This window comes from Amblyomma mixtum, chromosome 4 (genome assembly GCF_055824585.1).
Source record: "Amblyomma mixtum isolate Tamu chromosome 4, ASM5582458v1, whole genome shotgun sequence".
Lineage (NCBI taxonomy): Eukaryota > Metazoa > Arthropoda > Arachnida > Ixodida > Ixodidae > Amblyomma > Amblyomma mixtum.
The window spans coordinates 104,399,224-104,422,521 of NC_143015.1; positions in this window are offsets into that span (position 1 = coordinate 104,399,224).

Sequence of the window (23,298 nt, forward strand, 5' to 3'; positions counted from 1 at the left end):
CACGGACTACGCCGACAAAGCGGACACCGGATTTTCTGTGTAATGTGGCCTTTAGCGCTATCGCGTGCAATAAAAAGGCTGCGTTTGAAGGTTAGCTCTATGGAAAGGGTGTCATATTCCCCCTTTCTGAGGCACAAAACTGTTCTTTCGGCGTCCAGACAAACTTTAGCTAATTATTCCATACCAGTATTTTGTAGTGCAAAGAGTGCTGCAGGGGTTGATGGGTTGGGCGCGATGTCCCCCCGCGATGCAGCATCGAAGATGGCCCCGTCATTTGTCCGCTGTCACCTTGTTGTCTGCGCAGGCACAAGCAGAGCAATATTGTAAACGACGGCACACAGAGAAATGTTAACGAAGTATGGTACGCAAAGAAAAAAGAACAAGACTTATTCTCATGACGGAAGGGAAGGAAACAAAATTTTGGTTTGGTATATTGGGGTTTATTGTCCCAAAGCAACTCAGGTTATGAGGGACGCCGTAGTGAAGGGCTCCGGAAATTTCGACCACCTGGGATTCTTTAACGAGCATTGACATCGCACAGTACACGGGCCTCTAGAATTTCGCCTCAATCGAAATTCGGCCGCCGCGGCCGGGATCGAACCCGTGTCTTTCGGGTCAGCAGCCGAGTGCCGTAACCACTGAGCCACCGTTGATAGAACGTGTTGCAGCCAGCAGTCGAAGCGATTTTGTCCATATTTCTTCCAAGGACGTGATACATGACGCTATGGACTGATGACCTTTGCAGTAATTACCACCAGTTCATAGTGCCAGTAAAATGATTGCATCAAAAACTGGTGTATAATTTTTTTTTTGAGCAGCGTCGTTTTATTTCCCGTGTGTCCCAAGCACATCAAGGCCAAGATAGCCGAAGCTTACTCAATCAGCGCAGGTAATTGGCCCAATATTGGGAACATATTGGCAAAGGCTTGTCCAACAAAGGGCAAGAGTGAAACCATCCATTTAAAATACTGGGCCCATTACCGGTGTGCTGCATGGACTCTTGCAGCCATTTAATTACTGGAGTCCTAATTCCAGAGTGAGGGGATGTGGAGAGTCCATGCGTGCTGTCCTCGATATGATGCATAGGCAGCTGAATATAATAGATGCAGCATGCCTCCGTGGGAAATAAAACATCGGGCGTCTATTGTGTTTCTAAAAGATGAACTAGAGCGTTCGCCGAAGGAGCCTGGAGATACGCCAGCAACCTTTGTTATTCTGATCTAAGGCTTACCCACATCATCTTCAATGTGACGCAAGCATGATGCAAGCAGAGTTTGAGTGGAAGGCCGGGAATAATTTTCAATTTTATTCTATACTGTTACAAGCAATAAACACGTCATATGCTGCCGAAATACCCTCCATAAGGCCAAGTAAATTAATTTTACTGGCATGAAAATTCAGACGGAGGTGTCCTGAGTGTCCATTCAAGAGAGATACAGATGCTCACCATTGACTCTATTGCTGGCTCCTTGGAATTTCTCGCACGGACAAGCGGCTCGCCTACTGCTGCAAGAAGCCTCCATGGGAGTCCATCGCAGTCGCAAGTCGGCCGGGCGTTGGTCGTCTGGTCCTCAGTCAGCTGTCTCCATGACAACGAAGCAACGACGTTTGTCTCTCATATACTGCGAGAGGACCACAAATCATGGAAAGTTCATACCCAACAATTCTGGATAAAAGCATGTTTGAACTGAAAACCTTCGATGAACGCATTTTTTTCATATAGTGTAGGATTTTATCACATCAGTCGATACGTCCACAGTTCACGCGGCGACGGCAGTCTTGCTCTTTTTTTCTATTAACGTTCTTGCTATTGTCAAAAGGATTCGCCATTGTTTTTATGGTGGTATTAACTGTTCGATGGGATATATGTTAATTCATTGAAAGACAGGAGAAAGGTTTGGCGACGTATCAGAAGAATGGACCATTACAATCTGTATTTCCATAACAGTATCTAACAATCTTCATTTTCAATGTTCTTTCCGAGAACGTTAGAGATGTGGCTTTGAAAGGCTCTAATCTTATCATTGACCAGGCAACGCACTGCACAAGAATGCTTTTACCATTATTTGCACGTAGGTTGACGCAGGTCATTGCACGCAATGTGAACAGGAGCAAATCCTCAGGCCTGGAGGACTGAATTTAGCACTTCGTATGAGTGAGATTTCTTGTAACCGAAAAAAGAAAAATTGTGGAAACCATTCGCTTCATTGATGTCGGTTGTTCCAGTGCTAGTTGTCACCGGTGATGAAAAATACGATTCAAATTGCACATGATTCCTCGCGGTTTCAATCTCTGTGCCAGGCAGTTCCACACGGCTTAGCCGAAAATTATGTTCGTGCTACGCACCGAAGGAGGGTATCTTCTGACCGCTGGGTTTTTCAAAGATTCATCAATAGCATCGTGCATTGGCTTTCCTCGCCATTAAATATGTTAAGCTTGATCCTCCGGACATGAAGTTTAGATATCGAAGACGTTTTTCTGGATGTGTACTGTGCGCGGATGGTGGTTTGTTCGAATCGGTTAACAGAAAGCCAAGAAGAAAACTTGGAGGACACTTTAGCTTCGCCTTTAAGAGTGGAACGCGACAGCGTTCCCCGCTGTAGACTCCCTGGCGACAGCTCTGGGCCAGAAGGAACGATATTGCTCGTTCGGTGCCTTGCGAGTTCCCTGGCCTTGCCGTTGGTTTTGTTTGGAGGATAGGATATGATGCGGTAACAGTCTCACTCCTCTTGGTGGACACCCGAGCCGCGCATGATACGATTTTTTTAGCACAGCCCCAGATCACAGGTGGCCGGTTCACTATACGCGAATCTCTGCGGCGAGCTAGGCTCCCACAACTGGTAAATGTATGCTGCACGAAATGCTGAATCACATGACACCATCCGAAACATCCAGCGGAAAACTGTTGGCATGATAAGATTTTTTTTTTTAGGCCCGGTGCTGACAACTACGACTTCGCCGGCTTTTCGACCGAATGAGCTTCTTGCGCTGTCACTTAAAAATGGCGCTGACTACACCAACCTAATTACGCATAATCATGACATACTCCTCGCAACGGTACGGAAAGTACCTATCCCTGTAGTTAAAATTACCAATCTACTCATTTAAAGGCAACTCGGTGACGTTTCACCTTATCCATCTGATGTCTGTTTGAAAAACATCTGGGGTCTGAAAATCGAAATCCGGCGGCTGTTTTTTAGCTCAAATTAGCTCAGTTTCCTGTGCTGTGGGGCAAGCGAGAATCGACCTTTCTTTTTCCTTTTTACCCAACTAAGCAACTGCGCAAGAAATGTGAGTCCTGATGCTGCCTTACCCATACGTCAGCTAGGCAGGCTGCGCTGGGTGTGTGGAGTGTTTCAGTTCCAAATATAAAGTCCGAACCAACCAGCTGAACATTTTGATAGAACATGAAGCACAAGCCACGAGCTGAAGAGAACTGCACGAAGAGATGAGTTCCCACAAATCAGAAATGGTCTATGGGTGTCTCCAAAGCGACTCAGGCTATGGTTTGGTTTTTATGGGGTTTAACGTCCCCAAGCGACTCAGGCTGTGAGAGACGCTGTAGTGAAGGGCTCCGGAAATTTCGATCACCTGGGATTCTTTAACGTGCACTGACATCGCACAGTACACGGGCCTCTAGAATTTCTCCTGCAATGAAATTCAACCGCCGCGGTCGGGACCGAACCCGCGTCTTTCGGGTCAGCAGCCGAGCACCATAAGCACTGAGCCACCGCGGTGGCGACTCAGGCTGTGAGGGACGCCGTAGTGCAGGGCTCCGGAAATTTTTAGACCACCTTATACCTAACTGGCTTAAAGTTACTCTTCTTACGTCAGTGCAAGAAGTTTAGCTACTCTTCTTATCGCAGTCGAACTTAGGGTAAGTGCAAAATTACTTAGTCTCCAAGAAGCAGCGTAACCTTACCCCAAAAAGGTGTCAACTGAGCGACAAATGAGTTGCTCCCCAAAAAGACTAAGATCACACCTTTTATTTTTTTGCGATGTGCTCCTCAAGGCGCTCTCATTCCCTCCTCCTCCGCTTTCCTCTTCTGCACTGCCGTAGTCGGAGACAGCCAGCGGCGCCGGATTAAGCTCCATAGTTGCCCTAGATGGCGAGCAGGGGGAAGACCCCGGTCTCGGCGGGGGCATGTTGGGTCCCACTCTCTCGTTCGGCCACACTGCGTGCAATGCGGTACGTGGCGGGCCGTTTCGAAGAGGTAACTACAGCTGCGGCGTGGAATTCAGGAAATCTGGTATTCTAGCAAGGTAGGATGGTGCCAGAGATTGTTTAAAAAGGGAATCCGAGTTAACCCTTACAAAAAAAGTTTTAGACAGTCTATAGAATGTCTATAGACTTCTGTCTATAAAGTCTATTGACTGTCTATAGACAAGTCTATAGGCAATAAAGATGCCATAGACCGTCTATCGACAATCTATAGATTTATGGTCATAGAGTTTTAGTAGACTTTTGTCTATAGACAGTCTATAGACTATGAATAGAGGGAAAGCAATGTCTATAGGAAGTAAATAGAGTCAATAAGGAGTCTATAGACTGTCTGTACACCATTTTTATAAAGGAGTTACTCTTAAATACATCATCTTTCGCAGCTAATCTGCGAGAAAGTCGGCGCCTTGAGAACACTCGCTGCACTCGTGTGGTAATTCTCTTCGGTCCCATTCCTTTTGCGCTGTGTTCTGTCATAAGAACATTGTTGCAACGTGCGTAGAATACTGCAGTGCAATCTCGTGACCCGGACACTACTTTTCAATTGTTTTCCAACAATCAGCATTACTTATTTTCAGCTGCAGTTGCATGTTCGCCAATGACAGCTTCTCGTTCACCTTGAAAACAAGTGCGAGAAGCCGCCTTTTATGGCTGATAATTTCAGTAATAAAAAAGATGCAAATTTAAGCTGTGCATTATTACATGATAGCCTATACAGCTCGTTCGGTCGAAAAGCCGACGGAGTAGTGAGCACTGCATGTCGAAAATGATCGGGGGCTGCGTACAAAAAAATCGCCTCACGCCAACCATTGGCCGCAGAATGTTGCGGATGATGTTATACGATTCAGCATTTCACGGTGCACAAACTTTGCATCTTAGAGCCTAGCTCACGCCAGGGATTTGAACCGGTGACAAATATTCGAGGGTTCCGTAAAAAAATCGTGGCAATTTGGGGTTCTAGTGATCGATGATTGATTGGTGTGCAATAGGCGATGACGAGGTGATCATCATGTGTATTTTTTTCTTAAGGACGCCTGGGCGGGGCATTACATGAGATCTTGGTAATTAAATTGATTAATTAAAGAAATAAAAAAATTGAAAACAGGGGGTTCAGAGGTGTCAAAATGCTCAGAATAAAAAGCCAATGCTTGATTATGCTAGTTAAGAAAATTTTGAGTGCATAATTGATTAATTTTAGAGAGCATAATTGATCAATTAACTAAATGAAACAACTGAAACTGCTCTGAACGGAAAGCCGAACCCACTACGCTATCGCGTCATAGCTTTAACGTGGTGCTTAAGCGTCCTCTCCAATTTTTTCCTCCATCCCGAGTAGAAATTATTCTGGAAAGCAAATATTTCGCATACCTTATCTCGTATATATATAGAATTTACTTTTGGTGCAGCAGTCTCGCTTGAACTCCGATTTCCACTTTTTTCTGCGTGCGCTGCCACGAGCAAAGCGAAATAGCCGGTCCCCTTTTCTAATATGTTCAGAACACCCGGCAGCACAACAGTCCTCGTAGCTTGATCTCTGACTGCTGCGTCACACACACAACACGATGATTATGGGGGTTTCACGTCCTAAAGCGACTCAAGCTATGAGGGACGCCGTAGTGAAGGGCTCCGGAAATTCGACCATCTGGGGTTCTTTACTCTGCAGTGATATCACGCAGTACAGCTCACTTCAAGAAAAGGGGCATGACCCGATGGAGGCATTGCCTGTTTTCTCCTTGTTTTTGCATGTGTTTGTCATTTTCCAGCTGCCTTCTCCCGATTAGAGGCGCCTTGGTACACATCACACCTTCTGCTCAACGCTATCAGAAGTCGCATGTTTTGTCCACCAGACCAGAAACACTTGCGCCGATGTCGCAGGCCAGGAAAGCTGAAAGGCGAGTGTTAAAACCTGCCGAACCACATCAAAATTTTCCGAGTGGCTCTTCACAACCTTTCCTGGTAAGGCGGTAAGGCAGACATATTATTTAGGCGCTCTTGCGGGCAAGCCAGCATGTGAAGATCTTCTCGCTACCTTTTGTTCAGTTTATTATTTATCTCACCTTAACGTCACGAAGACATAACTCCTCTCTCAAAGTCTTTCCGCAAGCTGACCAGCGCCTGGATAATTACCGACGCCCTGAAGCGTATAGCCCTCCAAGAGCTGTCCTTTGCCTTCTAAGGGCAGCCCCCTAAGGGTTGCCTCGTGCTAAGTACTAAGAGGGAAGGGGAGGGGGGGGGGGTGTTGTCCGACTCTGCATTGCTTGACAAAATGTTTTCACCACTAACCACTATGAAAATCCTTGCGCCAAATATAATTTATATGCATCTGTGAGCAAAGAAATTGTGGCTGGGTGATGCCAACGAAAGTATGCTTCTTTTCCCTTAGTAATGGTTAATATTCCTTCCTTTTCCTATTGGCTGTGGTTTCGTATAGAAACCACTGGTGTCGTATAGAAACCACTGGTGTCGTATAGTTGGTTTCGTAGAGTTTTGTATAGGGTTTAAAGTTTCTTATAAGGTTTCGTATAGTTGCGGTTTCTATACAAAACCACAACTGGGAGAAAAAGGCTCTTTTCGTTGTCGTCGCGAAGCTATCTTCTTAAAATTCGTCACGCGTGTTTCTGAGCAACGATGTCCTATAGATGACTTTTTGTCTATTTTGATGACAGCAGCTAGAATGAGTTCTTGTCTGTTATGTTCAATAGTACGCGTCTTTCTGCGCACTTTACCTGAAACGTGGTATTTCAGCAAGCCTTGACCCACACCTTAATGAGAGATTTATTGCCCTGCCTGACGACAACAGGTTGAGGCAGCAAGCCAATGTCTCTTGGCAACTGGACCAGACGGTTCTGTGGAAGCGAGTAAGGCAGCCTGTGTTGCTCCGTCTACTCTTTGTTATGAGCAGCTGATTTTGTGAGGTCTCTTAGTGCATGAGTCACTTTTATTATTTTTGTTCATGTTTAGAAAGGAAAAAATGAATTATTTGGTGAATTTGCCCTCGAATACAGCTACTTTGCAACTACAAATTAGGAAGACATCGTTGCATCGCATCATCAATCTGCGCAAAGTCCAAGATGGCCGAGGACCACAACTTTTCGACGCCCTCACTGTTTACAGCGGGTTCCCCGTCGGACTGAAGGATCGCGCCATGGCTCTGCAGGAGATAGGCTGCCTCAATGCACGCGCCTACGATCGACAAGAGTTGCGTACGCGGAGTGCAACTCGCGCGGTGCTCTCGCTTGGCTCACACGTCACGAGGTGTATGGGTGCACCCCTCAGGCTGCAGGAGAGAGCGTAGGCCCCTTCGCGCCTCGCGCTGTCGTCGGCCTGAGATGAGGCTGCATGCTGTCCCGGTAGCAGCTCAGCATATAGGCAACAGTGTGTGACTGGAAGTTTAGACCAAGTTCGTTTAAATTCCTCTCTGGGTTCTTCCTCCATTATGGCTGCAACGTCACCCGCGGCGGGCCAACTAAGGGAGCTAAAAGTGTTTCATGCTCAAAAACAGTGCGATTTCACAATGTATGCGACAGCTATAACAGTGCAGTTTATCTAGTTGTTTAGGGCCGCCGGGGTGGCTCAGTGGTTATGGCGCTTGGTTGCTTACCCGGAAGACGTGGGTTCGATCCTAGCCGAGGCGTTCGCAATTCGATGGAGGCGAAATGCTTGAGGCCCGTGTACTGTGCGAAGTGCGCGTGAGAATGCCAGGGAGTCGAAATTTCCAGACCCCTTCACTATGGCGGTCCTCACAGTCTGAGTCACTTTGGGACGTTAAACATCCATTAACCAAACTATATAGTTGCTTAGAACATTGCACTCAATACTACTTGCAGCGTGCCTCTAGTGAACGTACTAGTGATGTCGCTACAGAGTAAAATCACGACATGAACGGCCAACTTCACAAATTTCCAGCAGCTCTGGCCACTGCTTCAAGACATGGCGTCCGGCCACAGCTCCGGCGTTTCGTCTCCTACTGAGCGCGACACTACATCAGTGTAAAATCCGTGTACAAAAACGGACACGAAGGTGCATGAAAACAGAGAGGACTGTACTATAATCTACCCGAGCAGTTTTAAATATGTGCAAGGGTGATATATTGTACAGTCTTTAAAAACATTTTTCGGCTGATTCGCATACTTCGGACAAATGCGTATTTGGTCACGGTTTTCACACCAGTTTCGCTGTTCGGATTCTCTATTCATGAATGAAAACTTTTCGGGAAAGCGATAATGGGTTAATGCCCATATAGGTAGAACTCGTGATTCTCTATGTTTATAGACCCCTGGGAGTCCTCATAATACTAGAAGAGGGCAAATACGGGCTGGTTGGTACATGTTTTACGAATTGGAAAAACAGCGCAATCAAAGACGAGACACAAGAGAAGGAAAAAACAAAACAGATGATCTCTCATAATACTCTTGGCGCAGGGGTGGAGCAGTTCAGCAATGCGCCCCTATTCTGCGATGGCTGGTTCTGCCATTAATGTGACTTGGGAGGTCCAGATCGCACTGCCGGAGCAACCTCTCAGGACCAGTCACCATTTGAACTTCCAACTGCCATTGTGGTCAGGATATTGATACGTGGCGGCTAGAAGCAGCAATCGAAACAGCAGAGGTAATCTGCTACGCAAGGGACCGACGGCTTGGAGTAGACTCACAGCACACAAGCTCGCACCTCAGCGTCGTCTTCGTAACAAAACCACTTCGTGGTCCTCCCAGCGTCCGTAGCATGACCCCCCTCGCGGCAAAAGCACCGTCCCGGTGCGCACTACACAGGCCAGCTAGACGGCGAGTTGTAAGGTTTGAGGCGGGACACATGGACGATGTCGGTGTGGGGTGCAGCGGCCGGGGATGGCGGATGTAGCGGGGTGATCTCGTAAGTCACCGCGGTCACCAGACGTACGACCCGATAAGGGCCTGTATATCGGGGAAGCAGTTTTTCACAAAGGCCCACACGGCGAGAAGGGACCCAGAGTAAAACAAGAGAGCCAGGAGAGTAGGTGACTTCACGTCGGAGACAGTCATGACGTCGTTTCTGATTGACTTGGGAGGCTGACAGTCGCTGGCGGGCGACAAGACGGGCAGCGTCGGCGCGAGCGATGGCGTCCCGAGCCAAATGTAACGCGGCGGCCAGCCGAAGAATGAGGCGTGGTGAACAATGAACGAGAGATGATTTAATGGCCACTGGCCTAGCGCGAGTGCTCCGCCCCGCGCCACTGCCAGCTTCGTCTTCGTCACACTACCCGGGGCCTCCGAGCGATCGTCCCGATCGGTGACGAACAGACGGCGAAATGGCGATGGTCCTGAGTGGGGGGTTGAACAGTATGCAGAAGATGGTGCAGTGCTGGCCGCCACGATGAGAAAGATGAGAGAATGAGTCCTGGTCCACGAAGCATCCGGGCCGTAGGGTGCCAGGAGCTGACGGCCGAGGTCTCTGGACGCACCGAACGGCAGAGGCAGGGGGACGGTGCCTTCACGTTTGGGTCAGTGGGGTCTTGGGTCGGTGGGGTCTTGGGTCCGTCGGGTCTTGGGTCCGTCGGGTCTTGGTCCGTCGGGTCTTGGGTCGTCGTGTAGTGTGGTCCGGGCGGGGGACGGGGCTGGGGTGAGCGTCGAGGTCGGTTCAGGTCGGGCGGGCTGGGGCACGGCCGTGCGGCGCTGACCAGGTACTGACGGCCGACGTCCACGGCAGGCCCAGGACGCCGAAGCTCCGTGACCAGAATGGCGATGAAGGGACCCCAGCACCTCCACCAAATGTAACGCGGCGGCCAGCCGAAGAATGAGGCGTGGTGAACAATGAACGAGAGATGATTTAATGGCCGCTGGCCTAGCGTGAGCGCTCCGCCCCGCGCAACTGCCAGCTTCGTCCTCGTCACACTATATACGCACACCCCAGGCAGGTTTCCCACAATGCGGGAAGCAGGGTGCAGCCTGCCAGCCTGCCACAAAGCAGGCTGCAGACAAAGCAACAAAAACGACTAAATGCAGTGAATGGCCACAATAATTGTTATCGCACAAGAAGAACTGCGCAGATGATCTCTACCAGGATCGTATGGCCGCATGAACACATCTCATGGAATTTCCGGAGCTCAAAGCTAGAATTTTGTGGGGATGCAGGGACATTGATAAACGCTGCAGTAACGTGCAAATTTCGGTGAAATTTCTAAGGGAATCCACCAAAGTAGAATAGATTTGTAATAAGGGAGTAGTTATGCATTGGCATCCACCCAAGCGCAGCCTTACGGTTACAAAAAAAAGCTATATAGCTTCCACAGAAAACTTCGCAGTTAAAAAAGAAAAATTCGTCCGGCTCCGGCAATTTTGGAGATCTGGTGAGGATTAGCTTTCTTTTATATAGCCGCAAGACTCGATTGGGTGGATGCCAGTGCATAATTACTCCCTTATTGCAACGTGCAAATGTATTAAAACCTAGCTGACAACGGCTTACCTCTAGGAGGTCGGTCTTCGCCCCATCCGTGCTGTAAGGACGAGGCAGGTCTGGCTGTCGGCGGCCTGCCTAACGCCCACGGGACGAACACACTGCAGGGACAAAAGATAAATGCTCGCTCATCCACGTTAAAGGTACTCCTGCTGATCTGTTCGCCTATACACTACAAAAAAGTCCATGCCATGCACTTCAGAGACGTGTTCGGTTGAAAGTGTCTACAAGACATCGCACGTGAGAACATCTCTTGACACCGATTGCAAAAAAATTCTGGTGAAACACTTGTACGCCCGGCAACCATTGACTTGCGAGATTGGACATGCCAGTGAATTGCAGTTAACTTCCCTACTTTTTTACTTCCCTCACCAGAACAAGATTTGGCCACCCTTGTGTAGATGTCTTAAGGGCAACGGAGTGTATTCCAAGAGAAGGCAACTGTAGCACGGGGCGGCGGAAAGTTAGGCGGGCGGATGAGATTAAGAAGTGTGTTGGGATACGGTGGCTGCTGCTGGCAGAGGACAGGGTTAATTGAAGAGACGTGGGAGAGGGCTTTGCCCTGCAGTGGGCGTAGTCAGTTATTTTGGTGTTTACTGTGATCGTGTTCTTGGCGGCGTTCAAATTTATAGCTGCGACGAACGAACCCTAGAGAAGCATTTTGCACGGGAAGCCTGAGTGCACACTTGATACAGTGCAATGTGGTCATTAAAAGAGTTTGGATATTTGCGACGGTTACTCAGTAATTTGCATACCCCACTTGTTTCTCTTGTGTCAAATGGAGGAACTTTCTTTTAACTTGACTGAGGCACCTATGCTTCAGTAATGATGTTATGTCAGGCAGCCGAATAAAGATGCCGTGGATAGTTGTTGGCTTGTGTGTGAAGTAAGTCTCACAAATCAAAAGCTACAATCAGAGAAGGCGGTTTTATGGAGCTGGACCATAAGCACTATGTTCGAACCGCGACTCGCACTGCTGAGTTTTTTTTCATAACCAAGACTCAAAGTCTATAAGCAAGGAATACGTTCATTGCAGGTTAAGTGAAATAAATGTGGTTAAGTAAACATCGAAGGGTAGTTAAATTTTACAGAACAGAAGTTACCACAGAAAAGGCCGGACGCCACGGTGGCTCAGTGGTTATAGTGCCCGGCTGCTTACCCAAAAAACGCGGGTTCGATCACGACCGCAGTGGTCACATTTCGATGAAGGGGATAGGCTAGCGGCCCGTGTAGTGTGCGATGTGTGGTGGATGTTAAAGAACCTCAGGTGGTCGACATTTCATGAAAGGCGCCTCTCATAGCTTGAGTAGCATTCGGACGTTAGGCACCAAAAATGGAACAGAAAACACGACCGCTCGTACGTGCAGCAGGTTTTCCCGCACAGCGACTTTGCATGTTTTCAGGATGATGTACCCAGCACAAAGGAGCAATGGCCCTGCCTCACTGTCACACTATATCGATACATTTTACGCACATCATCCAGGTCTAGGCACAATGATTTACATGTTTCTGTAAGACACAATGACTAAGCAGCAACAAACTTTTACTATTTTTACACCCCAGCGAAATTTAACCTATATAGCTACTGCCCCAATCACAGAAAACATCAGCATTCGAGTCGACCTTTCGGCGACGTTAATCTGGGTTTTAGAGGTACGACTTGAGAGAGCGGTTCTTTGCATACTTAAGGTGAGCTGTGTGCTCCGCTTAGTGAAGGTGCTGTCGATCGAACTACTGAACACGGGCTATACGACGACGACAACGTTTTATTTCAATTATGCCGTTGAAAAAGGCTCCAAGAACTCTTATGTATGCCAGACATGCCTTTGCATGCAGGACACTTGATTTTTGCTGACTAACCAATTCAGCACGCATTCAAGCGAAAACCCCTGAAAACCTACGGTTTGGCGCTGATGTACCAATTATAATCTTAGACTTCCATTTATTCGTTGTTGATAGTTCTTTCTACGCGGTTATTCTCAGACTTGTTTCCTAACAAACACAGCACCTTACTTCTTGCCCAATACCATGCTGGAGAAGCATAAACTGCAGTAGGCACATACACTGCTATGGCCAAGCTAGTTCCTCACCTCCGAAAGCTCTCACACTTCATCCACGTTGTAAGGAGGGGGAGGGTCTGGCTGTCGGCGGAGCGCTTGTACCCACGTGACGAATGCACTCCAGGTTAAAAGGGAAACCGCAGTAGCTTGTTCAGTGTCGGTGGATGCTTGGACACCGGTTCTTGGGGCTTTAAGAGAGCGGAACGATAGGTTTGAATTAACTGTTTATGAAAGAAAAGAAAAACGTGTTGAGAGCAAACCTAGCATCAAGAAAAGTCACAAGGTATGGTAGTAAAGTGTCAGGAATAGAATTGCTGAGAGCTATGCTGTGGCTCATGGCATAGCCGAAAACAACAGTGAGCATGCGTTACCTTTTTGAATTGTTCACTGAGACGAGTGTAGTAGCTAAGCTGCTTTTGGAGTGAAGGGACCACTGAGGATGTATTGAAGTTGGCCTGTATAGTAGACTGACCATAACATTTTAACGGCAAAGGGATCACTCATTGACAACAGACGTGTTGGAAACTAGGAAAAACCACAGAGCAAAAAAACACAGGTATCAGCGTTACCGGCCGATTTCGTATTAACCGTAGATCTTAGAGGCGATGCCACATCACCGCTACTGTAATGCGTACGAGTTTGATTGGTTTGGTTTATGGGGTTTAGCATCCCAAAGCAAGTCAGGCGATGAGAGACGCCATAGTGAAGGGCTCCGGAAATTTCGACCAGCTGGGGCTCTTAACGTGCACTGACATCGCACATTACACGGTCCTCTAGTGTTTTGCCTCCAGGGAAATTCGACCGCCGTGGCCGGTATCGAACCCACATCTTTCAGGTCAGCAGTCGAGCACCAAAACCATTGAGCCACGGCTAAAAAAAAAAAACGAACCGGCCTTCTTTAGGGGCCACTAAGCGAGACCACTAGGCTATCGCCGCAATGCCTACCAGTACTGCGATAAATAGTTAAAACGGTGGCAGTGCGCGCTTTTTGATGACGTCGTCAAAAGTTTAAATGGGCTAGCGCAAAAAATTCTTTAAAATTTTTAAAATTTTTATGCCAATAAATTCGGTTTTTCCTGTCGGACTATCGCAAAAATGCTCCGAAAGACCCATAGATGGTTTGGTTTATGTGGTTTAACGTCCCAAAGCGACTCCGGCTATGAGAGACGCTGGAGTGAAGGGCTCCGGAAGACCCATAGAAGCAGTTTTACAGAGAAGAGTAACTGGATATGGAGTTGCATCCTGTCCACATATTCCGGCGCGAATGATTTTCGGCTCCTCAGTAATTCATGTAAATGCACTGAGATTAGACAAATCGTTGCAATTCTGAGTAGCACACTGCCGGACTGTCACCACCCTGTCAGCCCTCCGGTTGGGATATTTATTAATTTATTTATTTATTAGTACCTCACAGGCCCCGAAGAGCATTGGGTGAGGGGGGCAAATCGAAAAAAAGGGATATACAGATGGAAAAAACCGTAATATCGGTACACGAACGCGGTACAAGTCAAATACAAGAAAGGAACACGAAATTTATACAAAACGAAGAAAATAACATCAGACACGAAAATAGAGGGGGAAAAAAAAAGCGAAACACGAACATGAGAAAAAAAAGCAACCAGGGGTAACAGAAGTGGTAAATGGGAAAACAACGTTAAGAACAAATGAAACTGTTGTACATTTCGAACATCAATATGGCAATAAATGTATACATAGATGTTTTTTAAACTCACCAGGATCAATGAAAGAGATTATGTTATCAGGAAGATCATTCCAGAGTTTTATTGCTCTAGGTAATGCAGAGGAATTAAACGACAGGGTCTTCCCATATATCCGGTTGAAGCTGAGTTGATTGTGTAAGCGTTGTGAAGAGCGGAAAGGTGATGCCAGAGGTAACAACGAAGGACGGGTGTGAACATATTTATGGAACAAACACAGAAGTGAAATGGAGCGACGAATTTCAAGTATCTGTATGTCATTAAGGTTTTTAAGCTGGGATACACTTGCGAGGGGACTGTAATTGCTAAAAATGTACCGGGCAGCTCTGCTTTGAATGGACTCGAGCATATCTATGAGATATTTTTGATGGGGAGACCATATAGGTGAGATAAATTCCAGCTGTGGGCGAACAAATGTAAGATATGCAAGTTTTCGAACGGAGCTAGGTGAGTTCCGAAGGTTCCGGCGTATGAAGCCTATATATCGTTTGAAGAGCCTTAGTTCTTAATACTTACGTATTTAGAGGACGCGTCTGTCGGCACTGAATGTCAATTTGACCAAAAAAGTAACCACATGACCACACTAAATCACATAGCAACAGTGGGCGCGTAGCGCCTCAAGTATTGCCTATACTTTCGATCCCAAATATATGTGCTAATATAGCGGCCACCCGTTTGACGCAGAATGTTCGAAGGGGTGTCAAATAATGACCGCGCTCCCGAGGATAACATTACTAATTGAGAAGAAGCACAAAATCATCATCATCATCATCAGCAGCAGCAGCAGCAGCAGCCTGACTGCACCCACTGCAGGGCAAAGGCCTCTCCCATGTCTCTCCAATTAACCCTGTCGCTTGCCAGTTGCGGCCACTATATCCGCGCAATTTTCTTAATCTCATCCGCCCATCTTTCTGCCGCCCCCTGCTACGCTTGCCTTCTCTTGAGATCCGCGCCGTTACCCTTAAGGACCAGCGGTTATCTTGCCTTAGCATTACAAGCCCTCCACAAGCCCATTTCTTCCTCTTGATTTGAACTGGGATGTGATTAACCAGCGTTTGTTCCCTCACCCACTCCGCCCTCTTCCGATCTCTTAATATTACGCCTTTAATTTTTCTTTCCATAGTTCGCTGCGTTGTCCTCAACTTAAGCTGAACCCTCTTTGTTAGCCTCCACGTTTCAGCCCTGTAGGTGAGTACCGGTAAGATACAGCTGTTGTATACTTTTCTCGTGAGGTATATTGGTAAACTACCATTCATGATCTGAGAGAACCTGCCATATGCGCTCCACCCAATTTTTATTCTTCTAGTTATTTCCCTCTCATGATCCGGATCAGCATTCACTACCTGCCCTAAGTAGACATATTCTCTTACTACTTCCAGCACTGCGCTACCAATTGCCAACTGCTCTTCCTTTGCTAGACTGTTGGTTTTCGTTTTCTGCAGAGGGCATCTACGAATATACTGATTTGCATGTAGATATCTTGCGATATGCGAAAAGGTTGGTCGGGTTCTGAACCATCTTTTCCGAGATTTCTGGGTATGGAAGCGGGACAGTATTCTCCCTTCCAGTATGCTACGAAAAATGCCAACACAGATAAGCCTTGCCTTCGAGTATTGCGCACCGGTTGCCTTTTACTGCTTTGCTGGCTACCGTATAACCCTTCCGGATGGTTCCGAGTCATCCCTAAACATTGAGGCGAAAGATTATTCCTGCCATTTCTTTTCTGACCGAACATGACGTTTAGCGTACTTAATATAGCTAGAATCGTTAGTCCCCACCTCTATAGCACTTTCTGGTGTTCCATCCCACTTAAAGGGATGATGGCAAGCCGAGAACGAGAAAAATCTTTGCCCCTGCGAACGAGAAAGCCTCTTGTGAGGACTCGCTCGTAATTCCTTCACTATCAAGGATACCTAGTAAAAAAGGAGAATAACTCCATTAAAAATTTCTGATCGTAAAATAAAAACGGTCTTAAATTGTCCGGTTCAACGTCATGAGACGAGACATGGGCTATATAAGGGACACCGTTTAAGTCATCAAGACTGCCATTGGGTGATTTGCGAATATATTGATTGTTTAGTAATATCTATTATATGAAAGAATTGCAATCATAAACAATTTTACGCTCCAAATAACCCTTTTCCTGAATCGTTCGCTATGAATATGGGAGAAGCCTTTTTCTGCAGCGGGCGTAGTTGGGCTGATGTTGAAAAAGTATAGACATGTCAGATATCGGACAGTATTTTTCGTGGTTAATGATTCAAAGTCGAAAATGTCTTTCAGCACAAGATGCACCTCAACTTTATAAAATTTGAAGGAGGTGCACCGTGCAGTTGTGGAGCAAAAAATTTCTGGTCAACCTCGTTTGAGACTTGCTGCATTCTTGAAAGTCTTTAGGAAGCAGTAACTCCCTCACAACCACACAAATTTGACGTACTTTCTCACCCTTGCTTTTCGCACGCAAAATATATCTACTGGGGCTGCTTTGTCTTGATTCGTGCATTATTAGAAGGTTGCGAAAAAGCGTTGTTACGAAAATGCTTCTGCCTCTGCCATGATCTTGTTCATATCTCTTTTTCCCGATACATTAATATTTTCATGAAGCGATATTCACTCAATAATGAGTGCATAATATTAAAACAATCAAGCAAATTGAAAATATGAAACAGGCATTTTGTCTCTATTAATGTGCACTGCTCAGGTCATACTCCTAATGGCTTCTGATAGCTTCTTTTTCCTCATATGTGCTGCAAGAATCTGGCACGAGTCTTGCCCAGTAGTTTATTACCTGTACATATCGCTTAATAATTAATTACCGGTACATATGGCTGAACTCCAATTATAAAAACCCCTGAAATGTGATACAAGACAGGCTTAGCCACAGGAAACGCATGCCTTTGTGGAAAGCATTAACAGCTGGTCATTGTTTCAGCGATATGAAGAAGCCAATTCGCTCAGACGCCTGCCTTGTCATGTAGTTTTCGTGAGCTTCATTTTCTCAATATGCAACTTTCTGCATTCTTTCGGCAACCTAAACGATTACAGCAGTATACTGATGATTTGAACGGAACGAATGTATATATGCAAGCGACATAGATATCATGGCTAGCTTTTTAAGGCACCTTGTACAAAATTGTATATAAAGGACGTGCTACACCTAGCAGCGAGTATTAATTTTTTTTTGCAGCGAATTTAGCATATTTCCGTTTACCGCCGTGATTTTGGGTCCCACTGGCAAACACAATAAATGATTTTTCGCAAAACAGGGAGCTTGAGAGAGCAGCATCCGCCATTTTTATAGAGCCAGGTTTTGCTCGAGTGAAAATGTATAGCTATCTTTCTTTTTTAAATTTGGAGTTGAATGTGCATCATCGAGATAAGCTGATTCGAGAACCAAATGTGCGCCAATTTGAGAAATTGTGCTGTGACAATTTTTACGAAAGTTTACACATCTCTAAAAAAATTACCTGAGAAATCGTCAGTCTTGAGGACTGAGTATGGATTCAGGCTGGAAAATATTTGTTTTCAATGCATACAAAAAATTGGGATGAAAGCGGTGACCTAGCCAGTGGCTTCTGATGTGTCGAAGTTGTCAGTGTAATGGAAGACTTGGTGAAAAATCTTTCCTGGTTATATTAGCCATCGCCCCTGGAAGAATACTGCGTTAGATGCAAGGGTTTTATATACGCTCCCTGTGTTGCTTTCACGGTGAACAAAATTCGACGAAGTCTGCGGTGTTGTATTGATGTTCCACTTTCTCAACTGCACTACAGCCGAGATAACTGGTGAATGTTACTGAGCACGAAGCACTCACCCAGCCATTGCAGCGGAATGACTAGATGCCAGGCTCTATGCAGGTATTGTACGCGGACCTGAAGTTGACCAACCCGCCCAGACTGTCAAAAGAGCACCTTATGTGAGACTCCACCAGAGAATAGCATGAACAATGCAAGCTGTACCGCACATTCTGAGGCACATGGATCAGGTACGGGCACAAAATCTGTGGAGTGGCCCTTATCGTATGAACTCTAAAAACACCTACAGACCTTTTCACATTCGCTTTATACAGCGCAGCCATACTTCTAATCGGATGTGATTTAACCTAGAGTGAAATAAAATACTAAAATCTTGCCGCGTATGTTGCTCTGCATGTCAGCACAGAAATGTGCTGCAGCTTAAGAGGTCTGCAATATGAAGCTTGAGCAGTTGATTGAAAAGTAAAGGAGCGTATCTACTCGCATAATGATCAGATGATTTTATACAGCCATCTACTGCACATGCACAGTACACTTCAACAGGCACGCATTCTCATTCAAGCTGTAAACAGTGAAAAACACTGCAGGTCCTTGGCACTCAAGAACATTAAGGACAAAGGAATTCGAAAAGCACATTGTTTATACTTTGTTTAGCACAGTACATATGCCTTGCAACATATTCGAAAAGCACATTGTTTATACTTTGTTTAGCACAGTACATATGCCTTGCAACATATGCAGTGATCAAATTAGCGACTTTTGGCATTGAAACTCCACTTTAGGTAACAGATTCGGGCATAGCACTGGTTATTGGCTGCCAACTCTGCTGTCATAGCTGGCACGAGAACGGGAAAATGGGTCGTAACCAAAATACGCCGTCTCAAGAGCACTTCAAAGATACGCGGTTACCAGCGCCACCTGTCTTCCAAACGGACGTTACTACAACTTTAGCATCTTCGTGTTTAACGCTAGAGCAGCCATTGTGTGCAATCAGTGGCCGCTTTAGCTCGCACTGTAGATCGAAACAGTGACAAAAAAAGGGTTGCCTTGCGAAAGAAGAACGCAAGCGAAAAAAGGTTGCTTGGTTTATTGGGGTTTAACGACTCAAAGATGCTCAGGCTATGAGGAACGCCGTAGTGAAGGGCACCGGAAATTTCGACCACGTGGGGTTCTTTAACCTGCACTGACATCGCACAGCACACGGCCCTCTAGAATTTTGCCTTCATCGAAATTCGGCCACCGCGGCCGGGATCGAACCCGCGTCTTTCGGGTCAGCAGCCGAGTGCCGTAACCAGTGAGCCATCGCAGTGGGTTCGAAAAAATGGTTACCTTGTTTCCATCGGACGCTTGGTCGAAGGGTGAGTTGGCTGCCTGCTGTGTGGCCGTGACTTCAAGCGCTGTAAGCCCAAGAAATACAGAAAAGATCATTAGGGTTCCGTGGAGCTGAAAACACTAGTATTTGCGACACATGCACTCGTTTCAAGTTCTGAATCTCCAAAGGCTGAAGGCCTGACTAGTGCAGCACGACTCATGGAACTTCTAAGTTCGATCAACCCGATGCGGCAGTAGGCTGTAGTTTAAATTACTTGCAGACAAAATGGGAATTTTGCTACAGCAATTCTGATTTTAGAAAACATCTGATTTGTCTTTGTATGAGCACTGACGCCCAAAAGAATGATAACGCCCAACCTACTCAAGCTGTTTCAGTCAACCTTGGTATATATTCATTTAGTACACTCCAGTAAGTATGCAGAATTTCACTGCTTAACGCCAAAGAAAACATTTCCGATCCGATCCCCATTTCACCCCAATTCATTCAGGGTCTTCCGAGCTAGCGGTTTGCAGTGAGAAGAGGTCCCTCTGCCTGCTCTGTCGCTGCGGAGATACGAGTACACTGTCTTGTACTGACATGCGGTAGCAGAAAGATTTAAACGTGGGGCAGAGAAAAAGCATTTGACAACTTTAAGATTTACGCCAATGTATTGGCACGATTGATAGAATAGAGCATATGTTCTCGGTATGATTAAGAAATTCACTCAGCTTTCCCTTCCGCTTACTGCACTGAGCAGTCACTAATCTGAAGAAATCGCTGTTTCCAAACCGGTCGAGATAGTGGAGACTATATTTCCACTCATGTATTTTTGTGTTTACTATTTCCAAGATAAAAGGTTTAATAATATGGAAAAGAGCTTGAATTTTTGCACAACTAAACACTTGTTTTCTTCCCTTAAGAAAAAGGAGTTACAGCTTTAAATCCAGATTTCGTTTCGATTTACTGTAAAGTGAAGCCGTATTTATAGGTGTGGTTGTTTAAATTCTTTAAATACGGCACATTTCATGGCTACGTAGCAACCAATGTGACATTTCTGGGTAGGATCACAATTATGCAAGCTTTGGTTTTGGTCCTTTCTGGCTCTATTTCGCTCACGGTCAGTGTTTGTTTATTTTTATCCATTTATTTATTTATGTACACACTGCCAACCATGGCTAGTCCAAGCAGGACGGGCACTAAAGGGTAAGCCAGAAAAATCACATGGAAACTTGCACTTTACAAAAAGAGAGAAAAAAAACAGATGCATTCAGTTACAATGCGTGGCTTGCGTCCAACAAGTCACTCAAAAGGAGAGCAAGGCACTCATCCCCTTTCGTCAAACCAGGCAGTCATGCGCAGACTGCGCCGTAAGGAAACTAAAGAGTAAGGATGCGCTCAAAATATATGCTCAGAACTTCAGTGGGACTGCAGGTTGGGTTAAGATTATGGAAGACCATCTATGAGAGAGTGGACAGGTTTTTTTCACCGCCGTTTTCTCCTCACCCCGCTCGAGTAGTGTGAGAAAGGCTGCAGGATTGCCTGGCCAGAACGAAGTCCTCACGCGATGCAGGTGTGCCAAATGACGCAGCCGGCACCCAGGAGAGCTCCATCATTGACCCGCTGGTGCCTTTCGGGCTGTGCATTAATGACCAAAAGTCGGGTTTCTTCGTCGCATAGGTGAAGAACATAGAAAACAACAGATGAAAAGAGGCATGCTCGCAAGTCGCAAGGTGGGAACAACTGCAAAGAAATTCATGAAAGAAGATCTTGCAAAGCTATGCAACAATGAAATTGTAGTAGTTTCAGGAACAGTGTATATTGCATTGGGAGAGTGATATGTGAAGCTCTATTGTGGTACACACCCAGATACAAACAAGGTTACCTTTTTAACGTGCGAGCCTTAGAGATACACTGTAGTAGAATGAAAAGTTGGGCGAGTTGGTCCACTTAAAATGAACGAGGCTTAGAAGCCTGGTTGCCCAGAAAAGCCGGCAGTGGCGTAGTGAGCGAAAATTAACGAGCATGATTATGGCCAGTGAGCAATCTAGGAGGCAGGTGGGCAACCTGAGTCACGTGACCTTGCGGGGTAATCACAACCTGCCCACCGGACAGTATGCAAACAGCCCAATGTGGCAGGTGGCAGTTAATGATTAATCACTCGGGAAGATCAACCTGGGCCACAGACGGCCCCGCTGGGGGCCTTCTGTAACATCTGCGTAATCAAGAACAACATCTGCGTAATCAAGAACAACATCTGCGTAATCAAGAACAGGGCGGATAAGAGATTTATGCAACAGTAGCTTTGTGTCTTTTGGTGAATTGGGTAGCGTGCGTCGTAGATAACCTAGTTTTTAGTGCTTTATTACATACGTAATCGATGTGTTTAGACCAAGACATGTTATGCGTGAATATGACACCAAGATATTTGTTCTGAGAGACCCTATCCACCACACGGCCATTGAAATAGTAACTAAAATGGGAAACGGAAGATTTGTTACAAAAAGACATGAGGACGGTTTTGTCGAAATTAATTCTCATTTGCCAGGTACTACACCAACTACAAAACATAGCAAATGACTCTTGGAGGTGACGATGATCATTAGGGCCATTAATTACTTCGTATAAAACGCAGTCATCAGCGTAAAGACGAGTGTTAGAAGAAATGTTATGTGGCAAGTCATTTATATATATTAAAAAGAGTAGTGGTCCAAGGACGGAGCCTTGAGGCACTCCTGACGTTACATCAACAGCAGCAACTCGTTAAGCTCTTCGTGATGATTGGCAGCCAAAGCCTAAATGGTGTGCAAAGCGGCGATGTGCACCGACCATTTTGCTAAAGTCTGTGTGTATATATATACATATACATATATAAATGGTTTGGTTTATGGGGTTTAACGTCCCAAAGCGACTAAGGCTATGAGAGACGCCGTAGTGGAGGGCTCCGGAAATTTCGACCACCTGGGGTTCTTTTACGAGCACTGACATCGCACAGTACACGGGCCTCTAGAATTTCACCTCCAAAGAAATTCAACCGCCGCGGCCGGGATCGAACCCGCGTCTTTCGGGTCAGCAGCCGAGCACCATAACCACTGAGCCACCGCGGCGGGTATATATATATATATATATATATATATATATATATATATATATATATATATATATATATATATCCGGTCTTCTATGAAGAAGATCGGTCTTCCGATCGAAACGTCGAGTTGAATAAATATGTTTCCTTTAACGAAGCGTATACTTCGCTATATATTCTTATAAGCAGTCTATAGTACTTCACGCTTTCGCAACCTATATATATATATATATATATATATATATATATATATATATATATATATATATCGGATCCCACCGGCGGCATATGGTTGTTTTTTCTTCTGCTTTTCTAATCAATTAGCTTTAAGCGACAACATATTCAGTAATATTCTTACTTCATCAACACCACAAAAAAAATAATTAAAAAAATCCCCTGTGCTCCTTGGTTTCTGTGGCTGTTGGCTTCTCTTATATATATATATATATATATATATATATATATATATATATATATATATATATATATATATATATATATATATATATATATATATATATATATATATATATATATGCTGCCAGAACCGAGGCTTTCGCTAAGCAATTAAGCAAACAAGGGAACGGGAATGAGGGGCTCGTTATAAATATGAGAGAAGCCAACAGCCACAGAAACCAAGGAGCACAGGGGATTTTTTTAATTTTTTTTGTGGTGTTGATGAAGTAAGAATATTACTGAATATGTTGTCGCTTAAAG